At 43.0% G+C, this 22894-nt stretch overlaps 1 pseudogene; it reads right to left on the bottom strand.

Moving 5' to 3' along the window:
* LOC107789832 (AUGMIN subunit 8-like) overlaps positions 1-21427 on the bottom strand; it is a 33719-nt pseudogene extending 12292 nt beyond the window's left edge.
* Positions 21428-22894: the final 1467 nt, after the last annotated feature.

Here is a 22894-nt window from a genome sequence, read left to right as displayed (position 1 = left end):
TGTCCTTTAATTGGAAAAACTCCCTTCGCCCCCTCGGGTGCGGAAAAAGGAGGTGTGACAGCTCTGGCGACTCTGCTGGGGACATGTAACCCAGAACCACTGGTTCAGGGTTCAAGAATTCGAGCTTAAAATAATTGTTATAGTTGGCTTTATTTATTATCTGATTTTTACATGATATATGCCTAATGTGCTAAATGATGCTTTTACCGCTTTAATATTATCTGAATTGTGTATATACAACTGCTACGAAACCCTTCTTCTTTCTGAGTCTTCTGAACTTATGGTGTACACGTGCGCGTGACCCACCTTTCTGTTAGAAGTCATACCAAATAAGACGAAGTTGGGACAAGTAACTAGGCCGGGCAGACTTTCGTGCTCCCGGTACGTTGCCCCCATTTCGGCTCAAGATGTCCACTTGGGTAAGCCAGGGCTAGAACAATCAACCTCAGGTTTTACACTTAGAATAACTCAGCCATGTACCGGATCCCTAGTAGGAACATTTATTTGCATCACGTGCATTTGACTTAGGGGACTTAACACAGGGGTTGGGTCTGTCTAGGGCAGGTGAACCCAAAATAAAAAGACCATCCTGATGCATCCTACTTGCTCTATGTGCATTCGTTTGCCTCGAACATGCTTGCTAACCGGCTTAAATAAAATCATGGTAAGAGCTGAGGAATAAAATGGGTTTTTCATAAATAAAAAAATAAAATAAAAATAAAAATAAAATAAAAAATAGAATATATATATATATAATAAAAAATAAAATATAGTTTTCAAATCTTGAAATAAAGGTATTTAATCTTGATAATAGTTTGAAAATTCCCAAAAATAGTTTTAAATCTTGAAATAGTTTTGACTGAAAATGATTGGAGTATGTTTTCAAAATGAGTCTTGACTTTGTTAAATTAAAATTTCAGATACAAAATGAGCACCACACAAAACCCTTACTCCGCAAATACAGAAGAGTTTCTATTCCAGCTTCAAATGTGGTGGTGTGAATTAGGCGAAGATGGTCAAAAGTGGGTCATCAAGCATTTGGGAAATCTCCCGGACATTATGAAAGTTAAACCCCGTGAGGATCTGATTGCGGCATTAGTGACTTTTTGGGACCCTGTTCACAATGTCTTTCGTTTCTCTGACTTCGAGCTCACTCCTACATTAGAGGAGGTAGCTGGATATGTTGGTTTTGACGGAAGTTTAAGGAATCAAAGCTTGATATTCACGAAGGCTCCCTCGGTACATCGATTCTTCGGTCTTCTGAACATCAGCAGTCAAATCAGGAAAAGCAATGTCGTCAACGGATGTTGTTCTTTCAACTTTTTGTATTCAAGGTTCGGAAAGTCAGATGGGTTCGAAATTCATGAGAAAGGCCTTACTAACAAACAAGACAAAGACGCATGGCAGATTCACCGTCGTTTCGCCTTCATGGTGGCTTTTCTAGGAATCATGGTCTTCCCGAACAAAGAACGAACAATTGATATTCGCACCGCAAAAGTTGTGCAAATCCTCACCTCCAAGGAAAACCACACCCTTGTCCTCATCATTCTCTCAGACATTTATCGGGCCTTGACTTTATGTAAAGCAGGAGCGAAAGTCTTCGAAGGATGCAAAATTTTGTTGCAAATGTGGCTGATTGAACATCTCCAACAACAGCCCAAGATCATACAGTATGGGCCAAGCAACGATAATTACATCAAGGGTTAAGAGGAAAGAGTGAAAAATTATCAGGATCCAGAAGGGATAGAAGCATGGGTATCTCGGCTAAGGGCTCTAACGGCAAATCAAATTGAATGGACTTTGGGATGGCTACCGATGAGGGAAGTGATACATATGTCAAACTCAAATAGTTATCTTCTACTATTGGGATTGAGAAGCATCCAGCCATACGCGCCATTGAGAGTCCTAAGACAACTAGGAAGATATCAAGTAGTTCCTGATGATGAAGATTTGAGTACGCAAGAAATCGAATTACACCCAGAGGCCACTATTCCTGAGGCGTTACTTCAGCAGATGTGGAATGGATGTCGATACTTAAAAAGCGATACTCAAGTCCCAGACACTACAAAGGGTGAGATAAATCATGGATATGAAAGGTGGTTCGAGAAACGGTCTCGCGTGGATGATGTACCAGAACCTGAGCTGAGAAGGCCAACTAAAAGACCCCATATTCAAAACTTTAATGATAAAATCCAAGAGCGGTTGATCTGGGGAGAAAAAGAGAAGGGGTACAAAGCAACTATCCATGCCCTAAAGGAAAATCTAAGGAACCTCAGTCTGGAAAAAGATTTGCAAGCACAAGAAGCTGAAGGCGAGAAGAAGAGTCTAGCCTGTGAGAATGAAAGTCTTCATGCTCGATTTCTGAAAATGAAAAAGGCTTCTGAAACGCCAATGAGGAATTGGAAGGATCAAAAAACCATCGCCAAGCTTTTTGAAAGAATGCAAGATTATGATTCCATTCTTGCTGCAAAAGAAAGGGCGTTGAGCAAAGCAAAAGAAAGGATCCAACAATTAAACGAAGAAGCCAGATCTGATAAGGAACGCCAAGATAGGCAATCCGAGAAAGACAGGGCACAATTCAAGAAGGAAAAAGACCATTGGATACGATCAGAAGACCAACTTCGTGCACAACTAGAAGAGGCAAGAAGATACAGAGAGCGTCAACAAGCAGACACTGATAGAGAAAGAGCGCAGATGAGATTAGAGCAGGCCAGACTCCGAGCTCTATTAGAGTCATCCCTAGATCGTGAAGGCCGTATCCGAGATATAGCCACCACTCGCCATCAGCAATTGCAGAATCAAGGCCAACAGCTCCAAGATTTCAGGGCACAGATCCACGACCTGGCAGTCTACACCTCTCAAAGTTATGTAAACTGCCAAGGAATGGATTATGGAAGGTTTACAGAGCATGCACCCACCTTTGCCCGTCATCTAGCAGTGGAGTTGGAAAGGATGTATCGAACATTGGGAGGACATCCGGGTCAAGCCCCACCTTGAGCAAATGATCTAATAATTTACAACACAAGTGGAAAGTGGGGCACGTTATGAGATGTTAAGAATTGTATCTTTTTATTTTCAATATTGAATGTGTGTATTTCAAGACATTGTTTTTACAAAGTTTTCAAATGTAATGTCTGTTCATTTTCTTTTTATAAATATTAGCCTCATGGCAGAACTACGCCTGGTCTGATTCACGCGGGGACGTGATACGTAGGCAATCCCCATAAGATTCGACCGCTTTTAATAAAGAAAGAAAAGAGAATACAAAAACGAATAAAAAAGGGACAACTGAGCAAGCCGGGATGACGCATGTTGTTTGAAGCAAAGCATGTAGAAACGGTTAACTGCCTAGGAGCATTGCATCATATATGTGTTATGATCAAATCTGTTAAAGCTCTAACGCTAACAAAGTTTGTTGTTGTCTGATACCAGACAAGTTAGTTGTTAAAGAACTCTGGCAACACACTCCTACCACACCAGATCCAAAGGACCAGTAGCAACAAGCATGACTACTTCAGAGAATAGTAATGAGGAAGAAAGGCCAATGGGCCAGTTGCTAAAAGAAGCGATGGAAAAGATTGAAAGGATGGGACTAGAGATGAATGCAATGCAGCTAGCCCTAGCCAAAACACAAAAGAGCCCCGAAACACTGGGACACATGCCGGAATACCCTCACTCTGGCCCTTCCACAAGCCGCTCAAATCCCCTTTATCATCAAGAAATAAGCCCTCATGATTCCCAAGCTCCACCACCCCACCAACCTCTCCCAACACCCAATATTCCCATTTTTGTGGGACCTACATCAGCCCCTTTGCAGAGAACGACCAGTGAGCCGTTGTTTCAGGCTCACGATACACAATACTATCCCCCTGAGCCCACATTCCATGCACCCGAGCCTCAAGCTTACAATCCACATTTAGAAGTTCCGGTAGAGGTTGAGAAGCCAGTTAAGGCTCCTGAACAGGATGAAGTGTTGAGAAAGTTCAAAAGCCTGGAGCAGTCCTTCAGGAACTTGCACGGATTGGGCAATCAAATCAGTGTAGCATACAAAGATCTATGTCCTTTCCCAGACATCCAACTCCCGGCTGGTTTTAAGATGCCTAAGTTTGATTTATATGAAGGGCACGGTGATCCCATGTCACATTTGCGGGGATTCTGTAGCAAAATGAGAGGGGCAGGCGGCAAGGATGAGCTATTGATAGCTTATTTCGGCCAAAGTCTGAGCGGATCTGCACTGAAATGGTATACCAGGCAGGATTCCAGTAGGTGGTACATATGGGATGATCTGGCGCAGGCTTTTGCAGGTCATTTCCAGTACAATCTAGAGATAGTCCCTGACCGTCTCACATTATTGAGAACGGGGAAGAAACCCGGGGAAAGTTTTCGCGAGTTCAGGTTCCGTTGGAGAGAGCAAGCAGCTAGAGTCGATCCTCCCATGAGAGAGGGAGAGATGGTGGACTATTTCTTGCAGACACTGGATCCGACCTATTTTGGTCACTTGGTGACAACAGTTGGAAAATCTTTCAACGAGGTGGTCAAGATAGGGGTCATGATAGAAGAGGGTCTAAGGTCTGACAAAATCTTGAACTATTCGGCACTCAAAGCCACAACCCAGGCTATTCAAAGCGGCGCGGGAGGTGCGCTGAGAAGAAAGAAAGAAGAGGTTGCCACGATCGAGGCAGGCAGTTGCTCCAGGGCTGGCAGGCCGCACTACAACCAACCCAGACCTCACAGGTCAAACTACCCATACAACCCACCACAAAATTTCTATCCACCTCGAGAACCACATTGTTCCGTACACCAAGCGCAGGCATACACTCAGCCTCCGATTCGCCCACAATGGCGCGCACCGGCTCCCCACAACACATACCCAGCTCCACATAATAACTACCCACCGCAAAACACCTATCCTCCACCGAGGGCGTATAGAAACCCTTCAGGGGCAGGCTTCCGGGGAAATCCAGATGCTAGGAATGACAGGTTGCGGAAGCAGAGAACCTTCACGGAGCTGGGAGAAACCTACACCGCTTTGTTCCACAAGCTGCGGCAATTGGGTTTGGTTAGTCCTGTCCAGACTCGAGAACCAAATCCCCCACCTCAGAATTTGGATCGATCAATCAGTTGTGAATACTGTTCAGGGATGCTCGGGCACGATACCGAGAAGTGCTGGAAGTTAAGGCATTCCATACAAGATCTTATTGACACCAATAAGATCGAGGTCCAGACACCGGAGGCTCCTAACATCAACCAAAACCCACTGCCAGCGCACCACGAAACTCACATGATTGAGTTGGTGTGTGAGGGAGGAGAATTAAGAAAACCCTCACAAACAGTGATGATGATCCAAGCCGCCCTGAAAGAAGTCTTAACCAGTGGAGGAACGAGTGTACAGTCGCAGGGAGGAGGCTTCAAGCCGGTAATGATATTGGGAAAGAGCCCGTCCGCCATAACAAGCAAACTCGAGCCAAGCAAGTTGGTAATACCAGGGATCCCGCCCACACCGGCGGTCGTGTTGAAAGGGGTATGTAGAGAACGGGTGACAATAAAGCCTGTGGTCCAGCTGCCGATGATTGACGGCAGGGCTGTGCCTTGGAAATATGAAAAGGCGGTGGTGATGTACAAAGGAAAACAGGTGGAAGAAGTCAGTTGTGAAGCGCGAGGGCTGACTCGATCAGGTCGATGTTTTGCTCCGGTGGAGCTAAGAAGAACCAACCCAGTTGCAACCAAGAAACCCGTGTCCGAAGAAGAGGCTGAAGAGTTCCTGAGGAAGATGAAAGTACAGGACTATTTTGTGGTCGAACAGCTGAGAAAAACACCGGCCCAGATCTCACTGTTGTCGTTACTGATCCATTCTGAGGAGCATCGTCGGGCCCTGCTGAAGATATTGAACGAAGCTCATGTAACCAGTGAGATTGCTGTAAACCACCTGGAAACCATTGCCAGCAAGATTTTCGAGGTGAACAGGGTAACATTCTCAGATGATGACCTGCCGGTGGAAGGTACGGAGCATAATAAAGCTCTATACCTAGCTGTTAAATGTGAAGACTCGGTGGTAACTCGAGTATTGGTGGATAACGGCTCAAGCGCCAATATTTGCCCACTATCTACTTTGAACCAGTTGAAGATCGACCACGGAAGGATCCACAAGAACAGTATCTGTGTCCGAGGGTTTGACGGAAACGGAACGGCCACTGTAGGGGATGTTGTACTTGAACTGACCATCGGTCCGGTCCTGTTTACCATGGAATTCCAGGTATTAGACGCCACGGTATCTTACAACCTGCTGTTAGGTCGACCATGGATTCATGCAGCCAAAGCGGTGCCTTCCACCCTACATCAGATGGTGAAGTTCGAGTGGGAAAGACAAGAGGTCGTGTTACACGGCGAGGATACAACGTGCACCATGGGCGGAACCATTGTACCTTTCATAGAGACCGCTGATGACAAAGGTCCTTGGGTCTACCAGATTTTCGATACAGGATCGGCCAACAAAATTTCTGAAGGAGAAATCATCCCGCACCCTAGGATAGCTTCCGCGACAGTCATGATGGTCTCGGAAATGCTGGGTAATGGATTTGTGCCGGGAAAAGGCCTGGGAGTCGAGCTTCAAGGGATTGTCCAACCTGTCTCCCTTCCTAAAAATCTGGAAACTTTCGGATTGGGGTTCAAACCAACCGCAGCAGACAGGAAGCAAGCGCGAAAAATGAAGAAGAGGGTCTGGTTTCTGCCTAAACCAGTGCCACGCCTCTCAAAGTCTTTTGTCAAAGCAAGTGCCAAGGGGTCACCGGTCCCAAAGATTCTAGGACCTTTGATCGGTATAAATGAAGACCTGAATTAGAGTTTTGAGAGGCTCTTCGCTGATGTCAGTATGGTGGAAGCTAGAGAAGGCTCCAGCAGAGCAGAGATACAGTTTGTGGGGCCTGAGGCCAAGACCAACAATTGGACGGTTACTCCTCTTCCTGTCCGAGGGGAGTCTTGGTAGTAGGCTTTGATTTATGTTTTGTTTGTTTGTTCGGATTATTCAAGGGTGTAATCCAAATTTTACTTTCGTTTTTGTAAAAGTGTGAACCCTTTTTATCCCGCAAGTTTAATAAAGTTCTTTTCTTTTGCCCCATTTTAATTTTGTTTTGTTCTTTTACTTTCTGAACAGTTCTCTTTTTACTGGTTCTAATGACATGGCATGCACAGCGGATCTTCGACCTAGTCTAATAAATCAATCTGAAACCGACTCAATGATGCAAGAGGTCGTTTGTGACGATGAATCTGAATGTGACGAAGGTGAAGCCTTCGAAGAGATAAACCGAGAACTGTGCCAATTTGAAGAGAAACCCAAGCCTAACCTAAATGACACTGAGGCTGTGAATCTAGGAGACGCTGATAACGTCCAAGAGACCAAAATTAGCATCCACATTGAACCGAATGTCAGAGCAGAATTGATCAAAACTCTCATGGAATTCAAAGATGTTTTTGCATGGTCATATGACGATATGCCTGGATTAAGCACCAATTTAGTGGTTCACAAATTGCCCACTGACCCGGCATACCCTCCGGTCAAGCAAAAACTAAGAAAATTTAAAACAGAAATGAGTGTAAAGATCAAAGAAGAAGTGATTAAGCAGTTGCAATCGAAGGTCATTCGGGTCACTCGATATCCCGAGTGGTTGGCCAATGTGGTACCAGTCCCCAAGAAGGATGGAAAAATCAGGGTGTGCGTTGACTACCGCAACCTCAACAAAGCAAGTCCCAAGGACAATTTTCCGCTACCCAACATTCATATCCTGATCGATAATTGCGCTGGGCGCGAGATCGGATCCTTTGTGGATTGCTATGCGGGTTATCATCAGATCCTAATGGACGAGGAGGATGCTGAGAAGACAACGTTTATTATGCCATGGGGAACCTACTACTATCGGGTAATGCCGTTCGGATTAAAGAACGTCGGGGCAACGTACATGCGAGCAATGACTGTTGTGTTTCATGACATGATACACAAAGAAATCGAGGTGTACGTCGATGATGTGATCATCAAATCTTGGTGTCAGGAGGACCATGTAGCAGACCTAAGGAGATTTTTCCAAAGACTCCGGAGGTATGATATCAAGCTTAACCCGGCCAAATGCGCATTCGGGGTTCCATCAGGAAAGTTGCTAGGATTCATCGTCAGTCGACGGGGGATTGAGTTAGACCCATCCAAAATTGAATCCATCCGAGATTTGCCACCGCCAAGGAACAAAACAGAGGTAATGAGTTTGCTGGGTAGACTCAATTACATCAGCAGGTTCATCGCTCAACTCACAGCAACTTGTGAGCCCATATTTCGGCTACTGAGAAAGGATGCTGCGGTAGGTTGGACGGCAGAGTGTCAGGAGGCTTTCGACCAAATCAAAGGGTATCTGTCTAATCCACCCGTATTGGTCCCGCCGAAGCCTGGGAAGCCCTTAATTCTTTACCTAATGGTCTTGGAAAATTCATTTGGTTGTGTGTTGGGGAAACATGATGACACAGGAAGGAAGGAGCAAGCCATCTACTATCTTAGCAAGAAATTCACAGTACACGAGGTCAAGTACACTCAACTCGAGAAAACATGTTGCGCCCTAACTTGGGTAGCTCAGAAGTTGAAGCACTACCTGTCTTCATATACTACTTATCTCATATCCCGTTTGGACCCATTGAAATATATCTTTCAGAAACCTATGCCCACGGGAAGGTTGGCAAAATGGCAAATCCTGCTCACAGAGTTTGATATCGTCTATGTAACGAGGACGGCCATGAAAGCCCAGGCGCTGGCAGACCATTTGGCAGAGAATCCCGTTGATGAAAAATACGAGCCCTTAAGAACGTATTTTCCTGACGAAGAGGTAATGCATACAAATGAGTTGGAATTGCCTGAGGAACCGGGTTGGAAGCTTTTCTTCGATGGAGCTGCAAACGCGAAAGGGGTTGGAATAGGAGCAGTACTCATTTCTGAAACAGGACGGCATTATCCTGTTACGGCTCAACTATGCTTCTATTGCACCAACAATATGGCCGAGTATGAGGCTTGCATTCTGGGTCTGTGCTTGGCTGCTGACATGGCTGTCCAAGACGTCTTGGTCTTGGGAGACTCGGACCTCTTGGTACATCAAATTCAGGGAGAATGGGAAATACGAGATCTAAAACTCATACCATACCGACAATGCTTGCATGATCTGAGCAAGCAGTTTTGATCGGTGAAGTTCAAACACATCCCGAGAGTTCACAATGAGGTTGCGGATGCCTTAGCCACCTTAGCATCAATGTTGCACCACCCTGACAAAATGTATGTTGATCCTCTACACATCCAGGTCTATGATCAGCACGCCTACTGCAACGCCATAGAAGAAGAAGCAGATGGCGAGCCCTGGTTTCATGATATCAAGGAATACCTCAGGATGGGGATATATCCAGAACATGCCTCTGGGGACCAAAAAAGAGCCCTTCGGCGTTTGTCGAATGGTTTCTTCCTCAGTGGAGGAGTATTGTACAAAAGAACCCCGGATTTGGGATTGTTGAGATGCATAAATGCCAGTCAAGCAACGACGGTTATGGCAGAGGTACATGCTGGAGTTTGTGGACCACACATGAGCGGATATGTGTTGGCAAGAAAGATCCTTCGAACAGGGTGTTATTGGCTCACCATGGAACGCGACTGCATCACCTTCGTGAGGAAATGCCATCAGTGCCAGATACATGGAGATTTGATTCATTCTCCGCCAACAGAGTTACATACGATGTCAGCACCCTGGCCGTTTGTGGCATGGGGCATGGATGTCATTGGGCCCATCGAGCCAGCAGCATCCAACGGTCATAGGTTCATTCTAGTGACCATTGATTACTTCACCAAATGGGTTGAGGCTAAAACCTTCAAATCAGTAACCAAGAAGGCAGTGGTGGACTTTGTTCACTCCCATATCATCTGCAGATTTGGGATCCCAAAAGTGATCATCACGGATAATGGTGCAAATCTTAATAGCAGCTTGATGAGAGAGGTATGCCAACAGTTAAAGATTACACACCGCAATTCCACCCCATATCGTCCCAAGGCAAATGGTGGAAGGTTCCAGACAATGGCACGAGAGATTACCCTTTGCTTTGTTGGGTTACCGCACCACCGTCCGAACTTCCATAGGCACAACTCCTTATTTGTTGGTGTACGGAACTGAGGCCGTAATACCAGCGGAAGTCGAAATTCCGTCCCTCCGAATTGTCGCTGAAGCCGGGATTGATGATGAGGAATGGGTCAAAACTCGATTGGAACAGTTGAGCCTGATAGATGAGAAAAGATTGGCAGCAGTGTGCCATGGTCAGCTGTACCAGAAGAGAATGGCAAGAACATATAATAAGAAGGTGCGCCCCAGGAAATTTGAAGTAGGGCAGCAAGTATTGAAGAAGATCCTCCCACATCAGGTCGAGGCAAAAGGAAAATTCGCCACAAATTGGCAAGGGCCTTATATCGTGACTAGAGTATTGTCCAACGGTGCTTTGTGTTTGACAGATGTCGAAGGTAGATGTGTCGACATGGCTATCAATTCAGATGCAGTCAAGAGATATTATGCGTAATTTATTTAATTATGGCAATTTTTGGTTTACTTGTTTGTATTTGGCATTTATTGGATAATGAGATGACGGAGGCAATTCTTTCTTCTATCCAAACACTTTTTAACCCTTGTTTCCCCCTTTGAGCCTTAAGTTATTCTTTCATACCCCTCTTTTGGAATCACTAATGGAAAAGACATGAAAAAAAAAAGAAAAGAAAAGAAAGGAAAAGAAAAAGAAAAAGAAAAAGAAAAGGAAAAGAAAATGAAAAGAAGGAAAAGAAAACCGTGGGAACTACGTTTGACCTGATTCCTCAAAGAGGATACGTAGGCGCCTCACGGCTCGGTCATAGTATGCATCATAGTAAATATAGGATGCATAAGGTACATAGTGTGCATAATAGGCACAGTGTGCATAACGCACATAGCATAACATAAGTGTAAAAAATAAATTCCCCAAGCAAGAAAACTGGGGCAGAGGTTATGTTTTAAGTTCCAACAAAGGTTTGATTCCAAAAGTTGTAGCACACCACCCATCAAATTATTTTCTTTTTTCATAGCCTTTCTTTAACTCCACACCAAAACCAACATCAACGTCCAAAAGACCTCCCGATCAATGTTCGAGAGATGTCAAATCAGGCAAATGAGGCCGAGAATAACACACTGATCCCCAGCAAAGAAGAGAAGCGTAAGACTGGGAAAGGATTGATGGTCAAAGGAATCTCCAGAAGAGAGGGTCGTATCTACAACGCCCCGATTCCCCGAAAGAAATAAAATGAGAGAGTCTTATCGGTGAAAACCTTCACGGGCACCGAGAGGCGATGTAAGATGAGGGATATGAAATGAGAGAGTCTTATTGGTGAAAACCTTCACAGGCACCATAAGGCGCCGGGAGATGAGAGAAAAGAGAGAGTCTCATTAGTGAAAACCCCTCGAAGGGCACTATGAGGCGACAAGACAGATCAGCAAAAGCTACCACATTCGCAACGAGATGGACAGCCATTTATCATCCCCAGCAAGTCAGACCATCGGGCAAATCGATTGATACAAATAGACTGGGTCGGGAATCTATGGTGCACGTCATGATCACGGGGACTAGTCATGTCCTCCAGATAAGTTCTTCTGAGTTTCTTCTCCCCACCAAATATGGGTTCAGAAAGATTTTCTTCTTCTAGCTTTTATTTTCTCTTCCTAAAATTTGTCTTGAAAGGAATTTTTCAAAGCTTACTACCAGAAACCGGAGGGGAATTCATCCAATGCAGGATAATACAAACAGTCTTAGAAGCCGATCCCAGGCAATGCAGTGATCGTGCCCGACAATTTTGGAGGAAGTAAGCTCCTAAAGGGAGTGGTGTCGGGAGTTAAAAGCAGATTCCCACAGCACGTGCTTAAAGAGAAAGCAGAAAAGGGGATTAATTGAAAGCCAATCCCCAGCAGGCTAGAGACCCCCAGCAAGCAACTCTGCCCACTAATCAATTATGGGACATAGAGCAAGAAAAGAGAAGAAAGGAAAAACCATCCGCCAGAAAGGCACCCTCTACCACCACGATAAAAACTAATTAAAACCTTTTGTTTGCTGCAGGAAAACAAAGGATTGATGATGGCAGCAAGACGCAACGCCAGGGAAACCACCAAAAACCGGGGCAGAAAATTTTCTGCCGATTGTCGAAAATTTTCTCGGAAGAACGGGGAAGCAATTTCAATACATTTAAGTTCTAGGTCGCCCACCAGTAAAATGCGGGAATACTTTTAAGTTCTAGGTCGCCCACCAGTAAAATGCAGGAATACTTTTAAGTTCTATGTCGCCCACCAGTAAAATGCGAGAATACTTTTAAGTTCTAGGTCGCCCACCAGTAAAATGCGGGAATACATTTAAGTTCTAGGTCGCCCACCAGTAAAATGCGGGAATACTTTTAAGTTCTAGGTCGCCCACCAGTAAAATGCGGGAATACTTTTAAGTTCTAGGTCGCCCACCAGTAAAATGCGGGAATACTTTTAAGTTCTAGGTCGCCCACCAGTAAAATGCGGGAATACTTTTAAGTTCTAGGTCGCCCACCAGTAAAATGCGGGAATACATTTAAGTTCTAGGTCGCCCACCAGTAAAATGCGGGAATACATTTAAGTTCTAGGTCGCCCACCAGTAAAATGCGGGAATACTTTTAAGTTCTAGGTCGCCCACCAGTAAAATGCGGGAATACATTTAAGTTCTAGGTCGCCCACCAGTAAAATGCGGGAATACTTTTAAGTTCTAGGTCGCCCACCAGTATAATGCGGGAATACATTTAAGTTCTAGGTCGCCCACCAGTAAAATGCGGGAATACATTTAAGTTCTAGGTCGCCCACCAGTAAAATGCGGGAATACTTTTAAGTTCTAGGTCGCCCACCAGTAAAATGCGGGAATACTTTTAAGTTCTAGGTCGCCCACCAGTAAAATGCGGGAATACATTTAAGTTCTAGGTCGCCCACCAGTAAAATGCGGGAATACATTTAAGTTCTAGGTCGCCCACCAGTAAAATGCGGGAATACTTTTAAGTTCTAGGTCGCCCACCAGTAAAATGCGGGAATACTTTTAAGTTCTAGGTCGCCCACCAGTAAAATGCGGGAATACATTTAAGTTCTAGGTCGCCCACCAGTAAAATGCGGGAATACATTCAAGTTCTAGGTCGCCCACCAGTAAAATGCGGGAATACATTTAAGTTCTAGGTCGCCCACCAGTAAAATGCGGGAATACTTTTAAGTTCTAGGTCGCCCACCAGTAAAATGCGGGAATACATTCAAGTTCTAGGTCGCCCACCAGTAAAATGCGGGAATACTTTTAAGTTCTAGGTCGCCCACCAGTATAATGCGGGAATACATTTAAGTTCTAGGTCGCCCACCAGTAAAATGCGGGAATACATTTAAGTTCTAGGTCGCCCACCAGTAAAATGCGGGAATACTTTTAAGTTCTAGGTCGCCCACCAGTAAAATGCGGGAATACTTTTAAGTTCTAGGTCGCCCACCAGTAAAATGCGGGAATACATTTAAGTTCTAGGTCGCCCACCAGTAAAATGCGGGAATACATTTAAGTTCTAGGTCGCCCACCAGTAAAATGCGGGAATACTTTTAAGTTCTAGGTCGCCCACCAGTAAAATGCGGGAATACTTTTAAGTTCTAGGTCGCCCACCAGTAAAATGCGGGAATACTTTTAAGTTCTAGGTCGCCCACCAGTAAAATGCGGGAATACATTTAAGTTCTAGGTCGCCCACCAGTAAAATGCGGGAATACATTTAAGTTCTAGGTCGCCCACCAGTAAAATGCGGGAATACTTTTAAGTTCTAGGTCGCCCACCAGTAAAATGCGGGAATACATTCAAGTTCTAGGTCGCCCACCAGTAAAATGCGGGAATACTTTTAAGTTCTAGGTCGCCCACCAGTATAATGCGGGAATACATTTAAGTTCTAGGTCGCCCACCAGTAAAATGCGGGAATATATTTAAGTTCTAGGTCGCCCACCAGTAAAATGCGGGAATACTTTTAAGTTCTAGGTCGCCCACCAGTAAAATGCGGGAATACTTTTAAGTTCTAGGTCACCCACCAGTAAAATGCGGGAATACGTTTAAGTTCTAGGTCGCCCACCAGTAAAATGCGGGAATACATTTAAGTTCTAGGTCGCCCACCAGTAAAATGCGGGAATACATTTAAGTTCTAGGTCGCCCACCAGTAAAATGCGGGAATACATTCAAGTTCTAGGTCGCCCACCAGTAAAATGCGGGAATACTTTTAAGTTCTAGGTCGCCCACCAGTATAATGCGGGAATACATTTAAGTTCTAGGTCGCCCACCAGTATAATGCGAGAATACATTTAAGTTCTAGGTCGCCCACCAGTATAATGCGGGAATACACTTAAGCTCTAGATCTTGGAATCAGTAACCCCACCTGAAGACGGAAGGTTACAACAGAGATCCCCAAGCAGGAAACAATAAAATCCCCAGCGCCAAGAAGCAGAAGGCTGCCAAAGCATGCGCACATTCAAAAGGAAGAAGGAACGCGTCTCAGAAGAAGCAGTTTGGAAACATTGTAGCATGCCCAGTATAACAATGTTGATGGAGAAACATGCCATTGAAGAAACCATTGAAAGATTTAAGGAAGAAAGCCGTGTCCCCAGCAAATCAAGCAAAGTGATGAAAACTGACATTCAGAAAAGGCAAAGGGCCAGCATCATCTCCCAAGTTTACAAAATAAGGGCATCAGAGGAAAGCGTTAGCCGACAAGAAAGCAAGGCAACAAGAACAAGTTGAAGATAGATGAGATTCCGTAGTCTAGCTTAGCTTCTCGTTTTTCCTGTTAACAATGTAACAAGGAGATCGGTGAGCGGTATCATCCTACAGCAGCAAGCAACAGCGCACAACAGCAGCAAACACTACAGTCACACGGTAGTCCCAGCTACCAAAATTTCCCGAACTACATTGACCTGATTCCTGTTCAGCCCAGGATATGTAGGAAACCTCTGAAGTAAAGGTTCGGTCAAATCTTTTTCAAAAAATGCTTCACACGGAGTATTCGGACGGGCAAAAATCGCTCGCTTTATCTTTGCGCGAAAACCCTTCGTGTCTTCGTGCAAAGAGGGGCAGCTGTAAGCACGTGATTTTTGCTTCACGGACAGTCACTCCAAAAGAAAAATAGTGACAAAGGACCTCGCTGTACAATTTTCAATTTTCCATAACGTGTGCTGCTAGTCATGTGTGGTTCTGTCCATTTTTGCTATTTTTTTACATTATTAAACAAAATACAAAATGCGTATGTCATGGTAATTAGACCATAATTCGTTCAGTAAAAGAAAATTCACAAAAAATATTCTAGGGTGCGATTTAACCTATTTAAATATTTTGATAATTATGTTAGGTGTTAAATTAATGTTTGTTTGAACTTCATTTTTATTTTTAGTTTTAAAAAATTAGAAAAAAAAAAGAAAAAAGAAAAAAAGAGAAGAAAAGAATGAAGAAAACGGTTTGGGCCAAGAAAATAAACCAAAAATAGGCCCAAACCAATTCGATCCGACCCAGTCCAAACCAGGCCTCAGGCAAACCCCCCAAACGACGCCGTATAAAGGCGTTTGATCTGAGCCGTCCGTCCAGGCCGATCTAACGGCTCAGGACCTCTTTCAGCAACCCGTTTTCAAACCCGACCCAATAACCGGTCTGACCCAACCCCTCACTTAAACCAAACGACCCCGTTTAACTACCAAACGACCCCGTCTCATTTCTCACCATCAGATCCAAGCCGTTGAGATCATCTGATCTAACGGCTCAGATCCAATCCCCTACTCCGTATATAAACCCTCTATCACTCCCCACGCCCCCTATCCGAACCCCCCCTTCATCGTCCCCAAGCTCAAACACTGAAACCCCAAACCCTAGCAAGCCGCCCTAGCTTCCCTTTCACCAGAACCCGGCGGCACGAACGCCGGTGACCACCTTCTGAACACCCTAAGTCCCCCGCACTCTCCTGAACATGGATCTGCTACCCATTTGCCTCGAATTACTTTCCTTCGTCTCGAATCTTCATTTGAAGATTTGAGTCGAACCCGGACCTATGCCAAATTACCCCATCTTCATACCAGACACTCCCCTGACCCTCCTCGTGACCAAACCAAGCTTGGTTTGGTCCGAATCTACCCACAACTCCTAAAAAACCAGATCTGAAAATCCGGACCTTAGAACACATGCACCTGGGGAATCCGGCCAGTCTTAACAGGGGTTTGAGGTCTAATAGACCTTAGTCAAGGTGTTCTCATGTGAGAACACCCTGATTAAAGTTTGTTCGGCCTCAAGAGTTCGAAGTTGAGTCAGATTTGGGTCGTTTTGATTTCAAACTTTTTCGGTAAGTTTTCTTTTCTCTTTGTTTAGTTCTAATTAAGTTGTCAGCATGCTTCGTTGTGTTTGTTTGTTATTTTGTTATTTTTCATTCGGATTTCTTCCATCTCTGTCAAAGGCCTCTTATTTGGTCAATTGTTTTCTGTTTGTGTTCTGAATGTACCCCATGATAAACGTGATCGTCAATTAGATTAGTCGTCAAATGAGTTAATTCATATAGGCCCCCAGTAATTGAACAAAAGTTGTCTGATGCCCTTTAGGTCCCTGAATGTATTGTTTATATGAGCGACTGATTATTACCTGTTATAATTAGTATAGTCGACCTGATAAATGTCGTCGATTAATTTCCTACGACTGAATGTGCAAATATTCTAATATGTACAACCTCACTTGACTGAATGGACCTGTATTGTGATTTGAGTGTTGGACATTATTTATGAGTGCTAGTTTGTAACTACATTGTAAAAAAACAATTAAAAGAATCAGGCTAGGGCAATTCTGAAATTGAACTTTCAGAAGTTCAAAATGCCCTGATACTGCAATGGGCAGGGCAGTAATAATCAAGGGCCAACAAGGGTATTCTGGGGTTTGAAAAGGACAGAAAAGATTAGTTTAAATGAACTGACAAATAGGGTACTAATTTGGGATTAAACTAATGCCAATGGGAACAAGACATAAGAGCATGGGAGTTTAAAATGAATAATAAAATGAGCTCATAACTCTTGATTAAACAAAACCAGACGTGGGGAACAAAGGGCTGGCATCAAAAGATGCTTAAGGATGGGTTTAATAGGTATGGGCAGACTGCAAGTTGCAGGATCCAGGCAGCTTGACTGCACTGGGTTATTAGCTTATAAATAAGCTGTTTCAGAACATAAAAAGGGGCTGGAATTTTTAGTCTTGGGGATGGAATTTTTAGTCTTGAGGCTGGAACTTTTAGTTTGAAGAGAGGTCTACTGAGTTTAAAGAAAACTGAAAAAACATAAGGTAGTTTCCAAAAACATTGTAACCAAACACTATCTGAAAGTTGTATAAGAATTCATATTGGTCAAGCTGCCTTGGCCAAGTTCTGTTGTTTGCATTGACTGAGCTGTTTGTGGTTGTTGGACTGTTGGTGTTGCTGCATTGAATACCCTGTTACTGTTGTTGTTTCATCACTCTTTCCTGGGATTGCTCATTTGGTACTCGACTATCTGCTGGTTCTTCTTGTTCTGGGAAATATTGCTGGTTGTCTGTGGGCTGTGGAAAACACTTGGATTTTTGATTTGTTGCTGTGTTGTTGTTGTGTATCTGCTGTTGCTGTGTTTGCTACATACTGCCCAGCTGACCATTCCTTTCTTCTTTTCGTTCTCTATACCAGGTACACACCTAATACACTGTCAGATGTAATTGGAAATTTGAGCAAGAATACAAATGAAAAGATCTGAAGGATGTGTTTTTTTATACATAGTTTGTTACCTTAAATATCATGTAATGTAGAAAAAATGCTATTCTCGTTTGGATGTTGGAAGTAGCTTGCACGCCTAGTAGATATCAATGCATGGTAATTGAATATCAGTTCGTATATGTATGCTGTTTAGATAAAAGTATTCTCAATGAATTAGGTTGCATCTCAGATTTAGTTTACTTTGCAGTATATGCTGTAATGTATGTCAAGCATGAAAACTGTACATCATGGGTTAAGTTCTTCCTTTTCTGGTTAATGGTCTCATATAACTAGTAAACCACCTGTTAAGACAAAGAACACAAAACTTGCAATATCAACCTCATGAAGGTCGAGTTCAGGTCTAAACAGGCCAAGCAGGCCTGCTTCGAGCAAGCAGTGGCCCAGGTTTGGCCCATCATGCATGGGCTGGATTTGGGCCCAGGATTATTTAATCGGCTGACTGTGCACGCAGCCTCGTTCCTGATTCTTAAGCATTTTCGAATGTTGTTATAGATAACTGGCAAGTACGTAATTAATTAGGACTATCTATTTTTTATTAATAGAGACAAACACGACAAGAAACATAGTTGCTATAGGATATCCTTTTAAAATAAAGCCGAGATGAGCCTCGACAAACAAAAACGCACAAGATGCGGGGCCCTCGTTAAAATGTATATTATCGAAGCATTTAGTTTCCAGGACAGGTCGCTTAGCAAATCTCACAACCCTCCTAAAATAACAATACGTTAGACTCTTTAGGACACGCCTTAATAAATCTTACCTTCCTAAACTCGGGTGCACATTTATGTGACCCAAATCCAATTCTCAACGGAGTCGAAATGCGTTTCTAATCACGGGTACATTGATTGTGACGTGGTTCGAGATGCGTGTCCATGACGTTGCAAATTCATTTTAAAAAATAAGAATGAGATGAGCCTCGCCAAATAAAATACAAATTGCGGGGCCCTCAGTAAATATTTGTTTTAAAAAATATTTGGACTTCGGGATGGACCGCTTAGTAAAATTTCACGGTCTTACCCAAAATAAATACGCTAGTCACTTTAGGCGCGCCCTTAATAATTTAATTTCCTTAAACTCGGGTGCACATTGATGTGACCCAAATCCAAATCTCAATGGAGTCAAAGTGTGTCGACGACCACGGGTACATTGATTGTAACGCGGTTTGAGATACATTTTCACAACGTTGCAATTCTTGATAAAACAGTAAATGATAAAAGCGGTTAAAAATTAAATTTTGCACATAAGTTCACGCTTGTATAAAATCAGATAATCAAGCCGAATATAACAGTTGAGCGACCGTGCTAGAACCACGGAACTCGGGAATGCCTAACACCTTCTCCCTGGTTAACAGAATTCCTTATCCGGATTTCTGGTACGCAGACTGTAATATAGAGTCATTATTTTCCTCGATTCGGGAATTAAAATTGGTGACTTGGGACACCCTAAATCTCCCAAGTGGCGACTTTGAAATAAATAAATAAATCCCGTTTCGATTGTCCTTTAATTGGAAAAACTCCCTTCGCCCCCTCGGGTGCGGAAAAAGGAGGTGTGACAGTACTTTACTCCGGACATTTTTATTTTTCACCAAGTATAGTACTACCGACAGTGAATAGCATTTCAATGAACGAGCAGAACCTGTGCTCTGATACCAGTTGTTGGGAATAAACCCCTACCAAAATAATATTCACGATAATAAAAGCGGAATAATAATGTAGCACCGAGATACGGTAATTAACAAGAATAAAAGAGTAACAATGACACCAAGATTTTTACGTGGAAAACCCTTCTGAATAAGGGAAAAACCACGACCCCGAGAGGAGCAACTGATATCACTATAGTAAGGAATTTACTCTTTGTAGGCCCGAGAAAAATACTACAAAGACCACTACAATACTCAAAAGAAATAACCCTCTTTTGATATTTCACCTCACTACAATATTGCTCACACTCTCTATTTTCTTCACAGACTATTTTCTTATACTCTGTCTGTGAAACCTCACTCTTTCTTTCTAGCTCTCAGATATATTTTCCTCTGAGATTGTGATCAAAGAATGAGAGCCGAAGCTCTCATTTTATAGGCAAAATATGACTACCAACCTTGACCTTTCAACTTCTGCAGCCTGTCATTTTTGACAGAAAAATGAGAAACGTGGGCTGCCTACTTCTGCCAACTTTGAAAATGAAGAAGAAATGAAGAAAACAACTTCCTTAAAATGTGGGCTGGACCCCACACATCTGACCTGGCATTAGCATACCGCCATTGGAGATGTCTATTATACAATAGCCTCAGCTGATGAACATCTTCTAAGTGGTTAGTTGCCTTCTTCCCCTTTTTAATATCTGAAATAAAGCTGAGGACAGAAGTAGAAGTTTTGGGTTGTCTAGATGGACTAGATGGTCTTATCCGAGAAGGACTTGGCCCTCTAGATGGTGTACTTGGGACTGATCTTGTTTGAGATGAACTGACTCCTCGAGATGCAGAGGATGATATAACAGATGCCTTATTCGGTGACGGAAGTCGTGATCCAGGAGCTGAAACAGTCTGAGATCTAGCTACTGGATTCCCTTGTACTGTTCTTTCCAAGATGTGGGCTTCTGCATTGAAAGTGAAGTATCATCTACTGACAGAACTCTACCTTTTACTCTATCATCAGATGATACTAGTGACAGCAAGTCACTGGAAGATTTTTGCAACGGTTTGGTATAACCATCCAATGATAATCTCCTCAAGGAAGGCGTGACTCTCAGTGACTAATTGGCTCAATTTTACTATTCTTATCACTCAGATCAACACTTCTGTTCATAGTACCAGATGATACCTTCCCACCCATTCTACTTGGCCATCGATGCTGATCAACTAATCGAGCATTTAAACTATCAACTGGTCTAGAATTCTCTGCTTGATCAGCAGAATTCTTTCCCTTCAATGGACTCCTCCTCCTCTCAGGTGCCGCCTTTCATGAAGCAGGAAGTGTTTCGCCCTGTTTCTGCACTACATTTGATGATGGCCTCAAAGTACGATCACGTAGAGCATGAGAAACAGGTTTTTCTCTCTTACTTACAGGTAAAGAAAAGGTATCCGACTGAAACAAAGCACTGAGACTCCTCATTGTTGAGGGCCACAAAGATTCTGGCAACCGATTTCCTCCCAACTTTTTGGACAGTAATTCTTCCGCAGATGTATCCTGTACAGGTGTTGATGGTCGTGATGTAGTACTGGTAGGTGATGAAGGCGTGGTGGGGCGTTTCCTTTCAGCCGATATGGCTCGTTTAGGCAAGGACATTGTTGATGTAGTAGTTCCAGTTCTTGTGACATTTGGAGAAGAGCAATATCTAACGCCAGAGGATGCTGCTGATGGAGTATGTGACCTGTACCTAGAACTAACTTCTCTGGTTCTTGGCCTACGGATTTTCCATTGTTCTTCTCCAATGTTGAATTCTGCTTCTGTAATGCTAACTTTGATTCATACACATCCATCCAAACTGTCCAAGATTAGACAGCATTGATATAATGATATCCCCTTTCTTATATTAATAACAACTTAAGCCATTCTTGAAAAGCCCAGCTCTCAAGAACCCAACTTTAATCTAATGAATTACACACCAATGCCAATAAAGTAAGATCCTTTTCTCAGCTATAAATCTGCCACAAAAATTCGAGGCTAAAAGTAAGTGTTGAGGAAGCCAAATGTATATAGTGTGAATAAGTCACAACTACTATACCAAAATTATGGCAGTCACTAAATAATAAATAAGACAATAAGACAACAATAAAAGGAACACCAGAATTTACGAGGTTTGGCTAACTTTGCCTACTTCCTCGGACACAACCAATATTTTATTTTACTCCAAAAATACAAGTAAAATAATACTAAAGAGAGAAGATACAAATGCCTTAAGAAGATGAGAAGGCAAATGAGAAGTGTGTTTAAATCCTAAACATTAGGCCTCCTTTTATAGGGTGAAATCCCATCCAATTTTTGTCCTTCACCGATGTGGGACAATTTTTGGCAATCAACAAATCTCCACCTTGGCAAAATTCCACATCTTCAATTTCTCTTAATAACAAATTTTGGTTGTGCCTTCATCTTCAATCTTCAGTGTTCAATAATGATGATCAAATCCAAACAATGTTGAAACTTGACCGCAGTCACCACTTTTGTCAGCATATCAGCAGGATTCTCTGTAGTATGAATTTTCTTCACCGTGACTCCACCTTCTTCTATGATTTCTCGTACGAAATTATATCTAACATCAATGTGCTTCATACTTGCATGATAAACTTGGTTCTTCGCTAATTGAATAGCACTTTGACTATTACAAAAAATTGTGATACTTTTTTTGTCCAATGCCAAGCTCCTTTAGCAACCCCTGAAGTCAAATTGCCTCCTTCACAGCCTCTGTAATAGCCATGTGCTCTAGCTCTATTGTAGACAAAGCAACTGTTGACTGCAAAGTAGACTTCCAACTAACTGGTGCCTTTGCAAAAGTAAACACATAACCAGTAGTTGATCTTCGTTTGTCCAGATCACCCGCAAAATTCGAGTCACAATATCCAACTACAGACTGATTGTCTTTCTGCTCAAAAACTAACCCGACATCTACAATATTATGAATATACCGTAGAATCCACTTCACAGCTTGTCAATGCTCCTTTCCTGGATTATGCATATATCTGCTAATAACTCTAACAGCTTGTGAAATGTCAGGTCTCGTACAGACCATTGCATATATCAAGCTACCAACAACATTTGTGTATGGTACCTTTGACATATACTCTCGTTCAACTTCATCTTTTGACGGCATAGTAGTACTTACTTTAAAATGGGGAGCAAGTGGAGTACTAACTGGCTTAGTCTTGTCATCTATGCCAAAACGTTGTAGTACTCTCTTCAAATATTCTTTCTGAGATAAACAGAGTTTCTTTGAATGTCTATCTCTTATTATCTCCATGCCAAGAATTTGCTTTGCCTCACCTAGATCCTTCATCTCAAACTCCTTTTTCAGTTGAATCTTCAACTTATCAATTTCTTCCGAATTCTT

Source organism: Nicotiana tabacum, chromosome 18 (genome assembly GCF_000715075.1).
Source record: "Nicotiana tabacum cultivar K326 chromosome 18, ASM71507v2, whole genome shotgun sequence".
In the NCBI taxonomy this organism is placed as follows: domain Eukaryota; kingdom Viridiplantae; phylum Streptophyta; class Magnoliopsida; order Solanales; family Solanaceae; genus Nicotiana; species Nicotiana tabacum.
The sequence above is the reverse complement of the archived record's forward strand: the minus strand, read 5'-3'. Positions and strand labels throughout refer to the sequence as shown.